This window comes from Dasypus novemcinctus, chromosome 12 (assembly GCF_030445035.2).
Source record: "Dasypus novemcinctus isolate mDasNov1 chromosome 12, mDasNov1.1.hap2, whole genome shotgun sequence".
Taxonomy (NCBI): Eukaryota; Metazoa; Chordata; class Mammalia; order Cingulata; family Dasypodidae; genus Dasypus; species Dasypus novemcinctus.
In genome coordinates this window covers 99,342,785-99,364,465 of record NC_080684.1, presented here as the reverse complement: position 1 = coordinate 99,364,465, position 21,681 = coordinate 99,342,785, and the positions used below count along the sequence as shown (strand labels likewise).

Sequence of the window (21,681 nt, the reverse complement as noted above, 5' to 3'; positions counted from 1 at the left end):
AGGGCTGGGCAGAAGAGTGGGGCTGCTCCCCTGGGCTGAGAACCATTTTCTCCCACCCCCTCCCTCATTCATCAGCCCTTTCACCGAGGGCCTCCTGTGGCCTGGGGAGCCATCACAGCCACACACAGCACCGAGCACCAGGGCGGGCCGCCAGGAGCCCAGCTCTCACCCGGGCTCCCTCAGCCAGGGACGTTCAAGCCAGGAGGGAAAGGATGGGTCAGAGTTAACGGTCAAACTGTGCCTCAACCTCCCCACCTGTAAAAGGAGGATTCTCATGTGGCAATAAATGTTAACTGTGAATATATTTTTTAAGGGCAGGCAGGGAGCGTGCCTGGGGGTTAGGACCAAAGACGGTCTGTGTGATTTGGGGTGGAGGGCTGGCACCGGGGAGGGGCAGCACATGAGAAGGCTTTTGGGGAGTGACAGAGGAAAAGTGGAGTGGAAAAGAGTTAGGCAGAGGAACAGAGGTGGGGCCTGTTCAGAGCTCTGTGAGGCTAAGCCTGGGGTCCGGCCATTTTGTGCAGGGGCCTCAGGCCTAAGAGGTGCTGGAGCAGAGGTAAGGCAGGGCCAAGGAGGGGAGAGCCCCAGGAGGGGAGGCACCCCAAGCTCTCCTTCCCCTCTACACTCCACCCACACTGCAAGTGGGGGAGAATCGGGGGCGTCTAAGAGCTGAGGGGACCCCGGGGTGGGAAGGATCTGGCTGAGGCTGCCATCGCCTCTCCTACAAACCCCTCCCACCTACGGCGTCCCCCAGCAGCTCCCAAGTCTACCCAGCTCACAGTAGCTGGGGCCAACCCTCCCTCCTTGTTGAACAGTCATTTATTAAGCTCCTACTGAATGCCTGGCACATACCAGCTCCCGTTGCGAGACCATTGTTAAGGCACTGGTAGCTTGGAAGCAGCCTTCCTGGAAGGGTTTACACCACGGAAATGGGCCAAGGCTACTCTTGCGGGACTTCTTTTCTTTTTCAGAGAGCCGGTTGCTGGCACGCCATTGCCCCCTGCCTGGGCACGGGATACAGAAAGGCAGCTCTCTGTCCATGGGACTTACGGACAGACAGGGAGGAAGGCAGGGATGTGAACAATGCGTCCCCAGCGACGGGCTACGGGGTCTCCAGGAGGCAGGGGAACTGCACAGAGCTGCTCAAACAGCAACAGCAAGCACTTAACGATCATCTTCTACCACCCCTCCGTGGTAATTTCCACTGTCACCCCTATCTTAGAGACAAGGAAACTAAGGCGCAGAGACAGTCATGTGCCCACAGTCACACGTAAGAAGCGGCAGGACAGGAATTTGAACCAAGGCCACAGGATCTGGAGTCCCTGTTGACTTTTGCACCTGGATGCCTCATGGTGCAATTACTGCCAACGTCCCCCTGCCCTGGGGCAGCAGGCTCAGGGCCAGGGGGATCATGGGGACCCAGTGGGGCCAGGTGCCCAACTAGACTCTTATCTCCTGTGGGCAAGGCCTGTGTCCTCTCGGACGCCATGCCCCCACCTCTGGGCCCAGACGTCTGAAGAAACTTCTGGAAAGAAGACCTGGTCCCCGTGTGGAGGGCAGGGGCTGGCTGAGGGGAGGGGAGGCAGGGTCCCCTGAAGGCCTTGGCTCGGAGCCAGGAGGCAGTGGTCTCTGCAGACCTGCGCCCAGCCCTCCCCACAGCTCCTGTCCTCCCAGAGCAGTGCGAGGACACGGATGCGTGGCTCCCCCAAGCCTTGGCTCCCTCCGGACCCCACCCTCACCACGCGGGGCAGAGCCAGCCTGCCCAGGAGCTGCCCGTCCACATCCTGCTTTACAGGTAATAACGCAGCGGCGGGCAACTTCTGAGTACTGCCGGCCCCCACAAGCACCTCCTCCTCAAGCCTCTCCCCAGCAGAGTGGAGCAGCCTCCCCATGGGCAGAGGTGGAAGCTGAGGCGCAGAAAGCTGACTTGCCTGAGGTGGTCTGGCTGCCACAAAAAAGGGGCTCACGAGTGTGCCTCAAGCAGCCCTGACCACAGCTGACCATGTCAGGGGCCCGGGGCGGCCCCTCAGAAGGAGGGCGTCGGGGGTCAGGGACGGCCCCGCAGAAGGAGGGCGTCGAGGGCCAAGGGGCGGCCCCTCAGGAGGAGGGCATCGGAGGCCAAAGGGCGGTCCCTCAGAAGGAGGGCGTCGGGGCGCGGGGACGGCCCCTCAGAAGGAGGGCGTCGGGGGGCGGGGGTGGCCCCTCAGGAGGAGGGCGTTGGGGGCCCGGGCAGCCTGCCAAGGCTCCTCGCTGCCCTCAGGAGCAGGGGCCGCCATTTCGCCTCCCCCAGGCCTGCTCTCCCCAGCCTCTTTCCCTCTCCTTATCTCAGCATTTACTCTTACCACTCACAGGGCTTTGCCCACCCCCCACGGCCACTTCTCAACGCTCGCCAGGCACCCTCACCCCTCGGAGCCTTTGCTCATGCCATTCCCTTTGCTCTGAATGCCCTTCCCACCTTTCTCCACGGGGCCAACTCTTCCAGTCTCCTGTTATCATATCTTCCAGAAAGTTCTCTCCCCACCTTGGGCTAGGCGCTCCTCTTTCCAACATCCTTAGGACCCCAAGCCTATTTCCTTAGCACGCAACAGCATTAGGAGCCGCACGGCACTGCCAGCTCCTCCAGGTGGGGGTCCTGTCCTGCTCTGCCCTCCGTCCCCACATCTGGCCAGTGCCCGGGCCTTTAGGAACTGCCCTGGAGGTGACACACTAGTGCCCTAAACACCCCCGTCAAGGCAGATCTGGACTGTAATTAAAAGGAGAGCGCTATTGTAGGGAGGAGGCCACCCACTTCTGGGGGACCACAGAGGAACCCCCACTGGGGGAACGCTCCTGCCCACTCCCCTTCTGGGCATCTTCGGTCTGGGACAGTTACCATCCCCTGGCCCCCAGGGCTGGCTGGGACCCTTCTCCGTGCTTCACTGCACCCCAGCTCAGGCACCACCACCCCCTGTACCCAAACCACTCCCCTCCCCTCCCCCGTTCCAGAACTCACTGTTTGCAGATATTTATAGCGCCCTCCCCCAGCCAGATTCCCTCCCCCGCCCTGGGCAGTGCAGTGGGAAGAGCGGGAGGCCCCCTCAGGAGAGGTCGGGGGTCCCTTATCCACTCCCCTGATCCCCAAGGGAGCTACAGCTCCCGCCCCTGCACTCGCCCCCAGCACCCCGAAACAGTCTGGGCCTTGGTCGCAGCACACCCGGGTCCGGCGGAAGGGGGGGGGCGTGTTGGCGGGTGCCTCCTGCACCCAGCCCCGCGCGCGCGGCGCCGGAGGTCTGGTGGGGGGCGCAGCGCACAAAGCCTGACTCTGGGTCCCGCGCCTGGGGGACGCCCCCAGCCCAGGCTGGGGGAGGGGGGCTGAAGGGAAGAGGCTCTGCCCTGCGGGGCCAGAGAAGGCTCGGCGGAGCTGCCGGGTTGGGGGAGGGGGCGCCAGAGCCGAGCCGCCTCCCCGCATCCCGCCCCCCACCTCGGCAAGGAGCGCACCGACAGCCCGACACCCCCCGCCCCGGGCCCCAAGCCCCGGAGCTCCCGCCCCCCACCCCCCGCCTCCGAAGGCCACGCTCCGGGAGGGGGGCTGTGGGAACCGCGACGGGGGGCGCAGTGACCGCGGGGGAGGAGGCGCGGAGAGGGAGGCGGAGGGCCGGGAGGGCGGGGGCTGCGGCGCGGGCCCCCTGGACTCCGGGGTCAACTCACCCATCGCCCGCCGGGTCTCAGCAGCGGCGGCAGCAGCGGCGGCGGCGGCTCCGCGGCCCCCGGGGCCCCCGGCGGGGAGATGCTGGCGTCCGCCGCAGCCTCTCGCCCCATCCCGGGCTCCGGCGGCGGCTGCGGCGGGCGCCCGGCATCGCAGGCGGCGCGGCCCTGGCCCGGCCCCGAGCCCGCCCCCCACCGCCACCCCGCCCCGCGCGCCCCGCGCGGCCGCTCGGCTGGACCCGGAGTGGCCGCGGGGCCGGGCGAGCGCACGGGCACCGGGGAAGGGGGCCCCGAGCGGCGCGCGGGGGGGTGGGGTGCGCAGGCGAGGCCCGAGCGCGGCGCGCGGAGGGGCTGCCTCCCGCCCGCTCCCGAGACCCCCGCCCCAGCCGGCCGCCGCCGCGTCCCCTCCCCCGCCCGGGAGCTCGCCGGCGGCGCCGCGCCGGGGGTGCCTCGGCCCGCAGTCTCCGGCCGCCGGCGCTCTGCGCCTCCCGCGTGTGCGCTCAAATGTGTGTGAGTGTGTGTGCGCGCGCCCCTGCCTGTGACCGTGCGTGCGCCGGCCCACGGCCGGGTGCGTCCTGTGCGGTGCTGTGTGCGATGGGAGGCGGGGCGGGGGGGTCGGGGCGGTCGGCGAGTGTGTGCCGGGGTTCCGGGGCGCCTGGGCCCGCGTGTCCGCCTCTGTGCGTGGGGGTCTGGGTTGAGCAGTGTGCCCGGGCCGGTTCCTGTGTGTGCACGGAGGGGCAGAGCTGTGCTGTGGTGTGTGCTGGGGCCGGAGCGTGCGCGCCCGTCTCTGTACTGTGTCCCCTGCACTGTGGGCGTGCAGCACATCTGTGACCGTGTCAAAGGCCTGGGCTTGCAGGGGCGTGCATGGCGCTGGGCTTGCTACGGAGTCTACACGGGTCTGCGTGGAGTTGAGGCACGGGAGGCCGGGGATACACGGGCCTGTGGTCCACGCGGAGCACGTGCCTGAGGGCCTACCTCGACCTGAGCCTTCTGTCCCCTCTCCCCCCAAATCCACGTGCCCAAAATCGCTGGAGAGTTCTCTTCCGGGTCGGGCCCAGAACGTGGGTAATCCACGCCCACCCGCCACGGAGGGCACCCAAAGCGTGGCGGGCCTTGCTCGCCTCTGGAGGTGGCGTCCCTGCCCCTGCTCCCAGAGGCCCGGCCATTTGCACCCTGGTTACTCGGGCCCTCACTGGGGTCCGTCCCGCGATTGGTTTTGAGGTGGCCCCCGCTTCCCGCCCTTTTAGCGGTCCTGCCCGGTCCGGTGGCACTGTCACTCCCACCGACGGGTGCAGGGGCTGCCTGGGCATGCAGCTGCGGTGTCATGCCGCCCGCTCTGTGCAGAGGGGCAAGGCAGCCAGGGAGCTGCCTCCAAAGCCAGAACCCAACCCACGTCCCCCGGGGAGGCCCGCGGACCTTTGCAGGGGCCTCAGGCTCATCCTCCAGTTCCAGGTGTTAGAAAGAACACTGCACCAATAAGAAAACAAAAGCTCACCCGATTGCGGAGGAGAAAAAAATTTTATTAAGGACCTTGCAAGAAGAGGGGTAGACCTGGACAAAATGGCCGGTGCCCCAAACAATAAAAAACAGTGACATTTATAACCTAAACCTAACACGCAGGTCCCGCCCCTGCTCCCCGTTGATTGGGTGCTTCAGGGGCCACAGCCTATCCGAGAGGCCTAACTAACTTTCCGGGTTCCCGTTCTGGTTCCCGGCTCTCGCGTTCCCTGCATTCCCGCCGGCTGGGCGTGCTTGGCGCTGCTTTCACCCCTGGCGCCGTTTTCAAACTCGGAGCCGCTATCACTCCCGGCCCCGCCCCCAGCACGCACCTTTGGCTTTCCCTGCTCTAGCCTCGCCCCCAGCACTCACCATTGGCCCTCCCTCATTTCAGCGCCACTTTTCAAATTCTTGGCGCGCCAAAGCCCGCTGGAACCCCTACCCTCTCTCCTCCAACAGCAGAGCCGGCTCTGGCTCCCCTGTGTGAAAATTAAACTTGACCCTTTCCCACAGAGGTGGCCAGTGCCCACCCTCATGGAGCCTTGTCAATCAGCCAGAGTGACCCTGCTCCTACATTCATCTGAGCAGTACTCTCCTGCCTGAAACCTCAGGGGCTCCCACTTGCCCTCAGCCTGAGTTCATCACCTGAGCAGGGCCCGAGGAAGCCCTGGTGCCACGGCCTTGCCCTCTCCTCCAGCTCCCCCCCCCCCCTTTCCCTGTAAGCCAAGGGTGGGCAAGCTTTTTTCTGCAGGGACCAGACAGTAAATATTTCAGGCTTGGTGGACCAATTATCTCAGTCGCTATTCGCAACCCATCGTCGTGTAAAATCAACAATATGTAAAGGAATGAGCATGGCTGTCTTCCAATAAAACTTTATTATAGACTCTAAAATTTGAATTTCCTAGCATTTTCACGTGTCAGGAGATATTATTCTTGTTTTGATTTTTTTGGCCAACCATTTGGAAATCTCCGGTTCCTGCCTCACAGGCTGGCTGGTGGTTTGCTGACCTCTTACCTGGAGACATCTGGAGCCCTTTTGCTCACCCGATAACTCACCTCCACAGTTCCTCAGCCAAGCCTCTCACACCCTCTTGCCCTACCTTAAACGTCAGCTTCCTCCTCTGCTTCAGGTGCCTCTCCTGTTGACTCCGTCCCTTCCCTTCTCACCCGCACTGACCCTTTTGCTCACACGAGCACCCCCTCACCTCTCCATAGTTTTGTTCTCCTTGTGCTCAGTGCTCGGACTTCTGCCCATCGTGAAAGGGCTGTGTGAGCCAGTTTCCTTGCCCTGGCTTCCCCAGGAGAATCTACTCTCCTCCTCTTTCCCTCCTCAGCTCCTTGGCCATCCTTCTTCCCAGGAGAGAAGCACAGTTTCCAGTCTGACTTCCCCACTGGGCACAAAATATCACGTTCCGGGAAGCGGACTTGGATAGGATAGGACTTGGATAGGGCGTCCGCCTACTATATGGGAGGTCCAAGGTTCAAACCCCGGGCCTCCTGACCCATGTGGAGCTGGTCCATGCGCAGTGCTGATGCGTGCAAGGAGTGCCCTGCCACGCAGGGGTGTCCCCCCGCGTAGGGGAGCCCCACGCGCAAGGAGTGCACCCGTAAGGAGAGCCGCCCAGCGCGAAGGAGGGAGCAGCCTGCCCAGGAATGGCGCCGCACACATGGAGAACTGACACAACAAAAAAGAGACACAGATTCTGGGTGCTGCTGACAAGACTACAAGCGGACACACACAAATGGACATAGAGAGCAGACAACTGGGGGGGCGGGGAAGGGGAGAGAAATAAATTTTTAAAATTTTCAAAAAGGAAAATACTATTTTAAAAAAATCACATCCCTCCATTTTTTTTGTTTTCTTTTTAAGCACATCCCTCCACTTTTGCAGCCCTCAGCCAAGTGTAGGGGGTGCTGGGACATGCCCAAGTAACAGTCCTGGGAAGCTGTGGGGTGGGGGCTTTGGTCCAGCACGCCCAGCCTGGAGCAGGCGCCCCGTAGCACCCATCTGTCACCGAGCATGTGCCCTTTCCTCCTGTGCAAGCTCTGCTCCCCCAAAGACCGTGAGTTCTGCGGTTCCGCATGGAGGCCCCAGCCACAACTGTGCCCTTTTGTCCTTTAATATTTGTAATTAACTTTGGTGAATAGATAATAGTTGCACACAGTGCAAATCTTAAAAAGTGCTGAAGGGTGTCCACTGAAAAGTAAACCTCTCAGCCCCAGGCCAGGCCGCCAAGCCGGGTCCAGAGCAGACCAGCCACTTACCCTCTACGTAAGTATCTTGTCCTCAAGACATATTTTTTGGTGCAGCTCCTTTGACATGAAGCCATTTTCTTGTGACCTGGCAAACAACCCATTACACTTACAGCTCGCCTTTCTGTTCTTGTTGTTGTTGTTGTTTTAACCAGGCACAAAACAGCCATGTTCGCCCATCCCTGAGCGCCCAGACCTGCTGGTGGGGCCGTGTGAGAGGGAGGACGTGTGGGGAGGGTCGCATGGCTGGGTGGTCGAGGCTTCCTGGTGCAGTGGCTTAACCTTTCTCCTCACCCGTGAAATGGGGATGACGCCTCCCTCACAAGGCGGTTCAGAAGACCCAGTGGGTCCCCATGTGTCAGCTGCCCTCCCTGGGCCTCCCCTGGCGTCCAGGCTGGGTTAGCTGGCACCATGACTGCACTGGAGGGAAAGGGCCGTGTGGGACCCCCACCATCTCCCCACCACTGGTTATGCACCTGGGCACAGGAGACCCTCAATACATATTTAGCGGAGAAAAGTGAATGAATGAGGGGAGTGGATGTGGCTCAAGCAGCTGGGCACTTGTCTCCCCCAGGGGAGGTCTCAGGTTTGGTTCCTGGTACCTCTAAGGAAGATGAGCAGGAGCTTCTGGGAAGATGGGACTAGAAAGACATGGGACTCTCTTCTTTGCCAGAAAAAAAGCTAGAGGACAGGCTGAAACAGCCTGGAAAAAGATCTAGGGTTAGGACTCCAGGCGAAGGCTGGACACCGCCCAGAGGAGAGAGAGAGACAAAGGAGGGGAATCACAGTGTCTGAACCATGAGGTGAAACCAGTAGCTGCCGGCAACCTCTCCCACACTAAAGACACTTTAGAATTCTCCTGCCCACAGACAGAGAGGGCTCCTGGGATCCACCACCCCAGGAAAGGGGAGAGAGAGGGACACAGCCTAAGGGTGATTCAGCTTTTGACCCACAAATTTGGTCTGCTGCATCCCACCAGCACTTCCAGGCCTGGTGGGGAGGCACCATTGGGAGTCAGCAGAGGGCTAAAGAGATAGGACCCTCCCAATATCTTCTCTACTAACCAGGACTGATTGTTGAAGACACAGAGGGGAGTGGAAATATTTCCAACCAGGGAAAAGGAAGGGGGCTGCCAGAGAAGGCTGGAGAACTGTCTCTGAGAAAGTTTGAGTTACAACACTCAGCCTCCAGGCAGGAAACTCTATCACATTGATCCAATCTGTGTTACGCAAACATACTCCAACCAAGCATTGAAAGGAGCCTGCTACCATAGGGTGCCATCTGCTGGGAGACCAAGGAGGTTCATGTGAGAAAATTAAAAATAAGTAAGAGAGGGAATCAGATTTGGCCCAATGGATAGAGTGTCCACCTACCACATGGGAGGTCCAAGGTTCAAACCCAGGACCTCCTGACCCGTGTGGTGAGCTGACCCACGCACAGTGCTGATGTGTTCAAGGAGTACTCTGCCACACAGGGGTGTCCCCTGCATAGGGGAGCCTCATGTGCAAGGAGTGCGCCCCATAAGGAGAGCTGCCCAGCATGAAAAAAGTGCAGCCTGCCCAGGAATGGCACCGCGCACACGTGGAGAGCTGACGTAGCAAGATGACGCAACAAAAAGAGACACATATTCCCACAGAAGAACACACAGCAAATGGACACAGAGAGCAGACAACTGGGGAAGGGGAGTGGGCAAGGGGAGAGAAACAAACAAACAAACAAACAAACAAATAAATAAATAAATAAAATGAAAATGAAAATAAGTAAGAGAGGCTTTTTCTGGCCTTTATTGCCTTCCTCCCCAAAGCCCTAAGGAGCAGGTCTGCAACCAATTACTGGGCCAGAGCCCAGTTTTGAGCAATTAGCAGGGACAATCCTAATGATGCAGGTCGAACCAAGAATCAAAGAACAGCGGTAACACACAGCCTCCCACCACTAAATCATTATGAAAGAGATAGAAATTGAGCATCTGAGTAGCTACATCCTATCAGATGCCTAGACATCAGCAAAAAATTATAAGCCATACTAAGAAAATGGAAGACATGGCCCAAGAAAAGGAATATAGCAAAGCCCTAGAAGAGACGCAGGATTTGAGAGAACTAATTAAAGAGAAGTGCACAAATTTCCAAAAGCAAATTAATAAGTTGGCAGACAATATGGCTAAAGAGGTAAATGACATCAAGAAGATATTGAGTGGACACAAAGAAGAATTTAAAATCCTGAATAGAAAAGTAACATACCTCATTGGAATGAAAGGCATAATAGGTGAGATGAAAAACACATTACAAGCACACAACAGCAGACTTGAAATGATAAAGGAAAGAATAAATGATACTGAAGATAGAATAGCTGAAATCGAAGAAAGAAAAGAACAGAGAGAGAAAAGATTGGAAAAAAATTGAGCTGGGGTACAGAAAGTTGAATGACAATGCAAAACACAACAGCAATATGTATCATGGAAGTTCCAGAAGGAAAAGAGAAGGGAAACGGGGCAGAAAGAGTAGTTGAGGAAATAATAGCAGAATATTTCCAACTCTTGTGAAAGAAATGAACCTACATGTCCAAGAAGCACAGCATACCCCAATCAGAATAAATCTGAATAGACCTACTCCAAGATGCAAACTACTTAGAATGTCAAATGCCAAAGATAAAGAGAAAATTTGAGAGCAACAAGGGAGAAGCAAACCATCACCTATAAGGGATGCCTAGAAAGACTTAGTGTGGATTTCTCATCAGAAATCATGGAAGCAAGAAGACTGGTATGATACAATTAGGATACTGAAGGAGAAAAACTGCCAGTTGAGAATTCTTTATCAAGCAAAATTGTCCTTCAAATATTAAGGTGAGTATAAATATTCACAAACAAACAGGAACTAAGAGAGTTTGCAAAAAAAGAATCCACATATTAAAGGAAGCCTCAGAGTCTGAAAGATAAAGACAGGAAAGAGAGGCCTGGAGGAGAGTAGAGAAGAAAGAATAGCAGAAAGGATAACCAAAAGAGTGAAAAACCAGACAAAAATATGATATGACATGTGAAAATGAAAGAATAAAATGGTGGAAGTAAATAATGCATCTACAGTAATATCATTGAGTGTGAATGGATTAAACTCCCCAATCAAAAGATATAGACTGACAGAATGGATTGAAAACATGAGCCATCCCTATGGTACCTACAAGAGACTCACCTTACACCCAGGGATACAAACTGACTGAAAGTGAAAGGTTGGAAACACATGCTGCACCCAAAAAATAACCAAAAAAGAGCAGGTAAAGCTATACTAATACTTGACAAAACAGACTTTAAATGCAAAAATGTTTTAAGAAATACAGAAGGCCATTATATATTAATAGAAGAGACAACTCACCAGGAAGATATAACAGTCATAAATATCTATGCACCTAACCAGGGTGCCCCAAAATAAATGAGATAAACTCTGGCAAAACTAAAGGGAGAAATAGGCATCTCTACAATAACCATTGGAGACTTCAACACCCATTCACATAATTAGATAGAACAACTAGACTGAAGATCAACAAGGAAACAGAGAACTTGAGCACTATTATAAACAAGTTAGACCTAACAGATATATACAGAATGCTGCATCCAAACAGTGGGTTATACATTGTTCTCAAGTGCCCATGGATCTTTCTCCAGGACAGACCACATATTATGTCATAATGCAGAAATGAATAAATATAAAAGGACTGAAATTATACAAAGCACCTTCTCAGATCATAATGGAATGAAACTGGAAATCAATAATAGACAGGAAAGGGAAGTGGATTTGGCTCAACTGATAGAGCATCTGCCTACCACGTGGGAGACCCGGGGTTCAAGCCCAGGGCCTCCTGACTCGTGTGGTGAGTTGGCCCATGTGCAGTGCTGTTACACGCAAGGAGTGCTGTGCCAACGCAGGGGTGTCCCCCGTGTAGGGGAGCCCCATGTGCAAGGAGTGCACCCTGTAAAGAGAGCCACCCCGCATGAAAAAAGTGCAGCCTGCCCAGGACTGGTGCTGCACACATGGAGACCTGACACAGCAAGATGATGCAACAAAAAGAGACACAGATTCCTGGTTCCACGGACAAGAATACAATTGGACACAGAAGAACACAGAGAGCACACAGAGAGCAGACAACTGGGGGCAGGGGCAGGGGAGAGAAATAAGTAATAATAGACAGGAAAAAGTCAATTTGCAAATGTGTGGAGACCGAACAACACACTCCTAAACAATCAATAAGTCAAAGAAGAAATTGTAGATGAAATTAGTAAATATATTGAGAGGAATGAAAATGAGAATACAACTTATCAAAACGTACGGGATACAGTGAAGGCAGTGCTGGGAGGGAAATTTATAGCCCCAAATGCCTACATTAAGAAAGAAGAAAGAGCTAAAATCAAAGATCTAACTGAAGAACTGGTAAAACTAGAAAAAGAACAGCAAACCATTCCCAAAGCAGAAGGAAAGAAATAATAAAGATCAGAGCAGAAATAAATTAAATTGAGAAAAAAAAAACATATAAAATCAACAAAATCAAAAGTTTTCTTTGAGAAGATTGATAAAATTAACAAACACTTAGGTAGAATAACAAAGAAAAAAAGAAAAAAGATGCAAATAAATAAAATCAGAAATGAAATGGGGGCAGTTACAACTGACCCCATAGAAATAAAAAGGATCATAAGAGGATATTATGAGAAACTACACAACAAATTAGATAATATAAAAGAAATGGACAAATTCCCAGAAATGCACAAACAACCTACCCTGATGCTACAAGAACAAGAACTTAACAAACCAATCACATTTAAGGAGATTGAATCCATCATCAAAAATCTCCCAACAAAGTCGAGGACCAGATGGCTTCACAGGTGAATTCTACCAAGCATTTTGAGAAGAAGTAACACCGATCCTATTTAAACTCTTCCAAAAAATTGAAGAGGAGGGAAAATTACTCAACACATTTTATGAGACCAACATCACTCTAAAACCAAAGACAGATAAAGTTACTACAAGAAAAGAAAATTACAGACCAATCTCTCTAGTGAACATAGATGCAAAAATTCTCAACAAATACTTGCAAATCAAATCCAACAGCATATCAAAAGACTTACACGCCATGATCAAGTGGAATTTATTCCTTGTACTAAGGGTGGTTCAACACCAGAAGATCAATTAGCATAATACACCATATTAGCAAATGGAAGGGAAAAAAACCACATGATCATTTTAATTGATGCAGAAAAGGCAATTGACAAAATCCAGCATCCTTTCTTGATTAAAAAAAACAAACAAACAACACTTCAAAAAATAAGAAGGAAAATTCCTCAATATGATAAAAGTTATATTTGAAAAACCCACAGCCAATATTTTATTCAATGGGGAAAGATTGAAAGCTTTCCCTCTAAGATCAGGAACAAGCCTACAGTCATCATTATTATTCAACATTGTGTTAGGAGTTCTAGCTAGACCAAGAAAAAATAAATAAAAGACCTTCAAATAGGAAAAGAGGATGTAAAATCCTCACTATTCACAGATGACATGATCCTAAATTTAGAAAATTCTGAAATGTCTATGACAAAGCTACTTGAGCAAATAAATGAGTTTAGCAAAGTGGCAGAACACAATATCAACAAGCAAAAATCAATAATGTTTCTGTACACTAGCACTGAACAATCTAAGGAGGAAATCAGGGGGGAAATTCCATTTACAGTAGCAGCAAAAAGACTCATATCTAGGAATCAATTTAACCAAGAAATACAGGACCTATATTCTGAAAACTACAAAACAAAGCTAAAAGACCTCAGTGAAGACCTAAACAAATAGAGAGACATTCCATGTTCATGGAGTGGGAGACTAAATATCATAAAGATGTCATTCCTACCCCAAACTGATTTATAGATTCAGGGCAATACCAATCAAAACTCCAACACCCTACTTAGAGAAATAGAAAAGGCAATTACCAATTTTATTTGGAAGGGAAGGTACCCCTGAATAGAAAAAAGCATTCTAAAAAATAAGAGCCATATGGGAGGAATTAATCTTTTTTCCTTTCTATTATTGATTTCCAGTTTCATTCCATTATGATCTGAGAAGGTGCTTTGTTTAATTTCAATATTTTATATTTATTTTTTTATTTTTTTAATTTTTTAATTTTTTAATTTATTTTTTATTTTTTATTTATTTAATTCCCCTCCCCTCCCCCGGTTGTCTGTTCTCTGTGTCTATTTGCTGCGTCTTTTTCCTTTGTCCGCTTCTGTTGTCGTCAGCGGCACGGGAAGTGTGGGCGGCTCCATTCCTCGGCAGGCTGCTCCCTCCTTCGCGCTGGGCGGCTCTCCTTACGGGTGCACTCCTTGCGCGTGGGGCTCCCGTACGCTGGGGACACCCCGTGTGGCAGGGCACTCCTTGCGCGCATCAGCACTGCGCATGGGCCAGCTCCACACGGGGCCCGGGGCTTGAACCGCGGACCTCCCATGTGGTAGACGGACGCCCTAACCACTGGGCCAAAGTCCGTTTCCCTATTTTTTTATTTTTAAAGATTAATTTTTTATTTATTTCTTTTCCCCGCCCACCACTGTGTGCTCTCTGTGTGCATTTGCTGTGTGTTCTTCTGTGTCTGCTTTCATTCTTGTCAGTGGCACCAGGAATCTGTGTCTCTTTTTGTAGTGTCATCTTTCTGTGTTAGTTCTCCATGTGTGTGGTGCCACTCCTGGGCTGGCTGCACTTTTTTTGCATGGGGTGGCTCTCCTTACAGGGTGCACTCCTTGCACATGGGGCTCCCCTACACAGGGGACACCCCTGTGTGGCACAGCACTCCTTCCACGCATCACCACTGCATGTGGGCCAGCTCACCACATGGGTCAGGAGGCAATGGGTTTCAACACTGGACCTCCCATATGGTAGGCAGACACTCTATCAGTTGAGCCAAATCCACTTCCCATCAATTTTTTTATATTCATTGATTGTGGCATTGTGACCTAGAATGTGGTCTATCTTGGAGAAAGATCCATGGGCACTTGAGAAGAATGTATGAACTGCTGAGTTATAATGTTGGCTGGCTCCTCTTAGATACCCTGGATACAGTTACAAAAGAAAAAGATGGGTAAAGGCTTCAAATTTGAAACTTAAATACCTCAAGAATGATGCAAAAGCTTTTATGAGTGCTCTGAAAGAAAATCTTGTCTCCTGTAGCCACAGGCTTGAAATATCTGAAAACCAAACCAAGACTCTCATTGTACAAGTAGTGGAGTTGCAAAGAAAACTAAAATCTCAACCCCATAGGGCTTCTGCAGTTAAAGTGAAGGCATTGATTGGAAAAGAATGGAATCCAGAGAATTGGGATGGAGACATATGGGATGATGATAATATTGATGGAGACATTGGAACCCTGAATTCTGCTGAGACTTTACCAGATAAGCCTGCTATGGCCTGCCCTGTGGAGACCACACCTTCTCAACCAGCCTCCAGCCTGCCCCAGGGAGTCTGAAACAACTTCCAGCCCTGAGGTGGGTACCAGCCAAACTCCAGCAGGTACTGCTGCGCCTCCAGGCTGCCCTGAGGAAACGGCCTTCCAACCCCTGCCTGAAGAGATGAATCCTGTCTCACCAGAAGAAAATGCAAGGGAATGCCCTGAGGTCAGTGGCTTGCAAGGCATTTCTAATCCTTTTCCTTACCCCCACCACCTCTCTTGTCTTCGAGAGCTATTACTAGGCTAAAATCACAACAAGCCCCCAAAGATGAAATACAAAGTGTGACCCATGAGGAAGTAAGGTATACTCAGAAAGAACTGCATGAGTTTTCCAACTCATATAGACAGAAATCAGGGAATATGCGTGGGAATGGATACTAAGGACTGGGATAATGGTGGGAGGATTATAAAGTTGGATCAGGCTGAATTTATTGATATGGGCCCACTAAGCAGAAATTCTGGATTCAGCGCTGTAGCTTGAGGGGTTAGAAAGGGCTCTAACAGGTTGTTTGGTGGCTGATTGAAAAGGGCCAAAAGATGGCCTAGCATATCTGAGGTTGAGATGCCCGATTTGCCCTGGTACACAGTGGAAGAGGGAATTTAAAGGCTTAGAGAGACTGGAATGCTAGAATGGATTTACCATTTGAGAGCTGTCCACCCACCCCAGGAATGTCCAGAGGACACACCTATAACGAGGACTGTGAGGAATAAATCTGTAAGACTAACTCCATCTTCTCTGAAGAGCTCTGTGGTTGCTCTTCTCTGTAGTCCAGATACTACTGTAGGGAGGGCTGTGAAGGAATTAGAATCCTTAAACATTACGGGGATGATTGGATGTTGGTCTGGTAAAAGTCAAGTATCAGCAGTTAATCACCAAAGTCAAGGTGGGCGTGGCTACTGCAATGAAAGTCAGATTCAAAAAAGCACTCAAAATAGTCTGAGTTGCATAGAGTTATGGCGTTGGGTAATATATCATGGGGTACCTAGCAGTGAAATAGAAGGGGAGTCTACTAAATTTCTTCTGGATCTGTATAAACAGAAGAGTTCTAGGTCAAGTGAATGAAACCCTAACTCAAATTACAGATGCAGATAATCACGGCCCCTTAATCAATTCCCAGACTTGAGACAGTTTACAGACCCAGAGCCCCTTGAATGAGGAGGAGGCCAGGTCTCCTTGGGGAAGGATCCTGTTAAACTGCCCAAAATTTATACTGTTAATCTTCCTCCCACCTTTCCCCAAGGAGATCTACAGACTTTTATCAGAGCAACTGTGTATTGGGGAAAAGGAAATGATCAGACATTTCTGGGATTATTAGACACTGGCTCAGAAGTGACATTAATTCCAGGAGACCATGGGGAAACGGACTTTGGCCCAGTGGTTAGGGCATCCGTCTACCATATGGGAGGTCCGCGGTTCAAACCCCGGGCCTCCTTGACCCGTGTGGAGCTGGCCATGCGCAGTGCTGATGCGCGCAAGGAGTGCCGTGCCACGCAAGGGTGTCCCCCGCGTGCGGGAGCCCCACGCGCAAGGAGTGCGCCCGTGAGGAAAGCCGCCCAGCGTGAAAAGAATGAGCAGCCTGCCCAGGAATGGCACCGCCCACACTTCCCGTGCCGCTGACGACAACAGAAGCGGACAAAGAAACAAGACACAGCAAATAGACACCAAGAACAGACAACCAGGGGAGGGGGGGGGGAATTAAATAAATAAATAAATCTTAAAAAAAATAAATAAATAAAAATAAATAATTCCAGGAGACCCAAAACATCCCTGTGGTCCACCAGTCAGAGTAGGGGCTTATGGAGGTAAAGTGATGAATGGAGTTTTAGCTCAGGTCCACATCACAGTTGGTCCAGTGGGTCCAGGCCCATTCTGTAGTTATTTCCCCAGTTCCAGAGTGCATAATTGGAATAGACATACTCAGTAACCGGCAGAATCCCCACATTGGATCCCTGACTTGTGGAGTGAGGGCTATTATGGTTGGAAGGGCCAAATGGAAGCCACTAGAACTGCTCCTACCTAGCAAAATAGTAAATCAAAAGCAATACCAGATTTCTGGAGGGACTGCAGAAATTAGTGCCACCATCAAGGATTTGAAGGATGCAGGGATGATGATTCCCACCACAGCATACCAGGTACCAGAAGACATGCTGATTTGTTCAAGCAATGATACCACAACTCAGACAGCAGCTGCAATTGGAGTCACCACCTGATTACGTTTACAATAATCTACTGTCATCCTCCAAGATCCATCTATTTTCTGTACAGGCCAAATAGAAGAGTTGACTTGGCAAATGCTTTTTTCTCAATTACTATTAGTAAGTACCACCAGAAAGAGTTTGCTTTCACTGGCAAGGCCAGCAGTATACCTTCACCGTTCTGCTCAGGGGTTTATCAACTCTCCAGCGCTATGTCATAATATTGTCTGCAGAGATCTTGATCATCTCTCCCTCCCACAAGACATCACACATGAGATCATGTTGATAGGACCTAGTGAGCAAGAAGTAGCTAGGACTCTAGACAGTCTCATTTGCATGAGAGGAGGATGGGAGATAAATCCAACTAAAATACAAGGTCCTTCCACCTTAGTGAAATTTCTAGATGTCCAGTGGTGTGGGGCATGTTGAGATATCCCTTCTAAAGTGAAGGATAAGCTGTTATATCTGGCCCCCCTACAACCAAAAAAGAGGCACAATGCTTAGTTGGTCTCTCTGGATTTTAGAGACAACACATTCCTCATTTGGGTGTGCTACTCCGGTGCATTTACCAGGTGACCAGAAAAGCTGCTAGTTTTGATTGGGGACTGGAACAAAAAGAGGCTCTGCATCAGGTCCAGGCGGCTGTGCAAGCTGCACTACCACTTGGGCTACATGATCCAGCATTGCTTCTGATCAAGGAACCCATTTCACAGCTAATGATGTGCGAGAATGGGCACATGCCCATGGAACTCACTGGGCTTACCATGTCCCCCATCACCCTGAAGCAGCTGGATTGATAGGATGGTGGGATGGCCATTTGAAGACTCAATTATGGCAATATCTTGCAGGCTGTGTTCTCCAGGAGGCTGTGTATGCTCTAAATCAGTGTCCACTCTTTGGTGCTGTTTCTCCCATAACCAGGATCAATGGGTCCAGGAATCAAGGGGTGGAAATGGGAGTGGCACCACTCACTATTATCCCTAGTGATCCACTAGGAAAATTTTTGCTTCCTGTCCCTGCAACCTCAAACTCTGCTGGTTTACAGATTTTAGTATCAAAAGGAGGAGTGCTGTCACCAGAGAACATAGCAATGATTCCATTGAACTGGAAGTTAAAACTGCCACCAGGTCACTTTGGGCTCCTCTTACCTCTGAATCAACATTCAAAGAAGGGAATTACTGTCCTGGCTGGGGTGATTGATCCTAACTATCAAGGGGAAGTCGGAATGCATCTACACAATGGGGGTAAAGAAGAGTTTGCCTGGAATACAGGAGATCCTCTGAGCATCTCCTAGTACTGCCATGTCCTATGATTAAAGTCAATGGAAAATTGCAACAACCCAATCCAAGCAGGACTAACAATGGCCCAGAATCTTCAGGAATGAAAGTTTGGGTCATCCCACCAGGCAAAGAATCATGGCCAGCTAAAGTGCTTGCTGAGGGTATGGAAACATGGAATGGGTAGTGGAAGAAGGTAGTGATAAATATCATCTTTAACCATGTGACCAGTTACAGAAATGAGGATTACAATGGTCATGAGTCTTTCTTCCTTGTTCATAATGATGAAGACTGTATATGTACACAAAATAAATTTCTTTGTCTTCGTCCCCAAAATTTCCCTTATATAACAAGTTGTATCACTTTCAAGTCATAATATTTGAGGATGTAAAATTTGAGAGTGAATATTACCCAAGAACTTGCACCCTATTCTGTATGGAATTAATGTGTTTCCAGTTGTACTCAGGAGAGCTGAACATTGTTAGGCGGAAATAAAAATATATGCATGTCTGTTATTGTTTTTACTTAGAGACCTAAGTATGATTTAAGGTAATGGGTATGGTTGCGGAGTTGACAAAGGGTGGACTGTGATGGCTAGACTATTGTGTCAACTCGGCCAGGTAATTGTGCCCAATTGTTCGCTCAAGCAAGCACTGGGCTAACTGTAACACAAGGGCATTTATGGACTTCAGTCACCATTGACTTTGCTGTAGTGGTAAATCATAGATAGCTAATTACAATTGCATTAATCAGGAAGATTGCCATCAGCAATGAGTAACGCTTAACCCAATCAGTTGAATGCCTTAAAAGGGGAAGTGATTCCAGCATTGAGAGAGAATTTCCCAGCTTGGTCTTTGGACAGCCAACATCTCCCAGAACTCATCAAGAAACCTCATTGGACTTTCATTGGAGCCCCTAGTCGCAGCCCGCCTGTGGAACCTGGACTTGTGCATCCCCACATCTGTGTGAGAGACTCTCATAAAATTGCATACTATTGACAGATATCTCTTGTTGATTCTGTTTCCCTAGAGAACCCTGACCAATACAGTTACTATTGCATGGAGTATCTTTTTCCAGTCTTTCATTTTCACCCGGTTTGTATCCCTCAGTCTAAGGGGAGTTTCTTATAGGCAGCATATGGGTGGCTCATGTTTTTTCATCCATTCTTTCAGCCTATATCTTTTGATTGGGGAGTTTAATTCATTCACATCCAATGATATTACTGTAAATGCACTCTTCACTTCCACCATTTTTTCTTTGTTTTTCTTATGTCGCATCATATTTTTGTCTGTCTTTTATTCTTTTGGTTATCCTTTCTGCTATTCTTTCTTCTGTAGTCTACTCCAAGTCTGTCTCTCCTGTCTTTATTTTTCAGACTCTAAGACTTCCTTTAATATTTTCTACAAAGGTGAATTCTTTTTTGCAAACTCTGTTAGTTTCTGTTTGAGAATGTTTTATACTCACCTTAACATTTGAAGGATAATTTTGCTTGATAAAGAATTCTCAGCTGGCAGTTTTTCTCTTTCAGTATCCTAATTGTATCATACCACTGTCTTCTTGCCTCCATGGTTTTTCATGAAAATCTGCACTAAATCTTCCTGGACGTTCCTTGTATCTGATGGTTTGTTTTTCCCTTGCTGCTCTCAGAATTTTTTCTTTATCTTTGACATTTGACACTCTGAGTAGTATGTGTCTTGGAGTAGATCTATTTAGATTTATTCTGACTGGGGTATGGTGTTTTTCTTGGACATGTAAGTTCATTTCTTTCGTGAGAGTTGGGAAATTTTCTGCTATAATTTCCTCAAATACTTTTTCTGCTCCTTTTCCCTTCTCTTCTTCTTCTGGAACTCCCATGACACATATGCTGTTGTGTTTTTGTGTTGTCATTCAACTGTCTGAGCCCCTGCTAAATTTTTTCCACTCTTTTCTCTCTCCAAGTTTATCTGCTCTTTCTTCAGTATCACTTATCCTTTCTTCTATTATTTTGAGTCTGCTGTTGTATGCCTCTAATGTGTTTTGTTTTTGTTATTTTATTGATTTATTATGTTTATTTCCATTATAAGTGTGAGTATATGTGCTTGTATGAGTTACGATATAAACTATTTTTCTTTTTTTAATATTTTTTTATTTTTTATTTTTAAAAAAATACTTAGATTATATAAATGTAACATTAAAAATATAAGGGATCCCATATGCCCTGTTATCCACACCTCCCATATTTTCTCACATTATCAGTATTCTTCATTAGTGAGATACATTCATTGCAATTGATGAACACATTTTGGGGCATTGCCACTAATCATGGGTTAAAGTTTACATTGTAATTTACACTCTCTCCCACCCAATTCTGTAGGTTATGGGAAGATATATAATGGCCTGTATCTGTCATTGTCATGTCATTCAGGACAATTCTGAAGTCCTGAAAATGCCCCTGTATTACACCTGTTTTTCCTTCTACCTGCCCTCAGAACCTCCAGTGGTCACTGTCTCCAATTCAGCGATATAATTTCTTCCATTGCTAAAATCCCGATAACTCTATAGTACAATACCAGTAAGTGTATTTTAGTCCATAGTTCATTCCCCAATCTGAGGATTCTGGGATGATGATGTCCACTCCATCTCTAATTGAGAGGGGACTGCAATCCCATAGGACTGATGGATGGGACTCCTCTTGCTTGCAGTTTTAGACTCTCTCAGTTCCTTGGTATGATAGTTGTCCATCATCATCTCCTTTTTACTTGTCCTGGGTGAGACCAATGAACAGGAGACTAGGTTTTGTAACTCCTTTGAGATTCAGGGCCCACCTGACACATGGAAAGCCCAAAGATTTAAGTCTCTTGGGTATACTCCTACCAACTCTAGTACTAAGTATAGATTCAAATAGAAAGACAAAAGAACCATGTGTAGGGAAACCACAATTGAGCATAAATTCCATAGTAAGGCCCACTGGCAGGGCACAAAACTCCTGAGCTATTTGCCCTGACTATAGTGTCTGGATGGCTTCAGAGCCCCCAGGAGCCCCCTTATTTGGGGTAGTATCAATTTTGGCAGTCAATGAAATCCTGCTAAGATGTGCGTAAGCGTAACCTCTGTAGTGACCTCCCAACTTACTTTGAAGTCTCTTAGCCATAGCTCACCTATTGTGTCTTTCATTCCCATGAACTCTGTTACTTTTCTGTTCAGGATTCAGATTCTTCTTTGTACTCACTTAGTGTCTTCTTGATATCATTTATCTCTTGAGTCATGCTGTCTTTCAACTCAATAATTTGACTTTGGAAATTTGTGCACATCTCTCTAAGTAGTTCTCTGAAAT

At 49.5% G+C, this 21,681-nt stretch overlaps 1 protein-coding gene across 1 annotated transcript in view; it reads right to left on the bottom strand.

Annotated features, from left to right (window-relative positions):
• MGAT3 (beta-1,4-mannosyl-glycoprotein 4-beta-N-acetylglucosaminyltransferase) overlaps positions 1-3,816 on the bottom strand; it is a 29,784-nt gene extending 25,968 nt beyond the window's left edge. Inside the window, exon 1 of the mRNA XM_058308828.2 lies at positions 3,688-3,816. The gene's annotated coding sequence lies outside the window, so the exon portion shown is untranslated. The remainder of the gene's footprint in view (positions 1-3,687) is intronic.
• Positions 3,817-21,681: the final 17,865 nt, after the last annotated feature.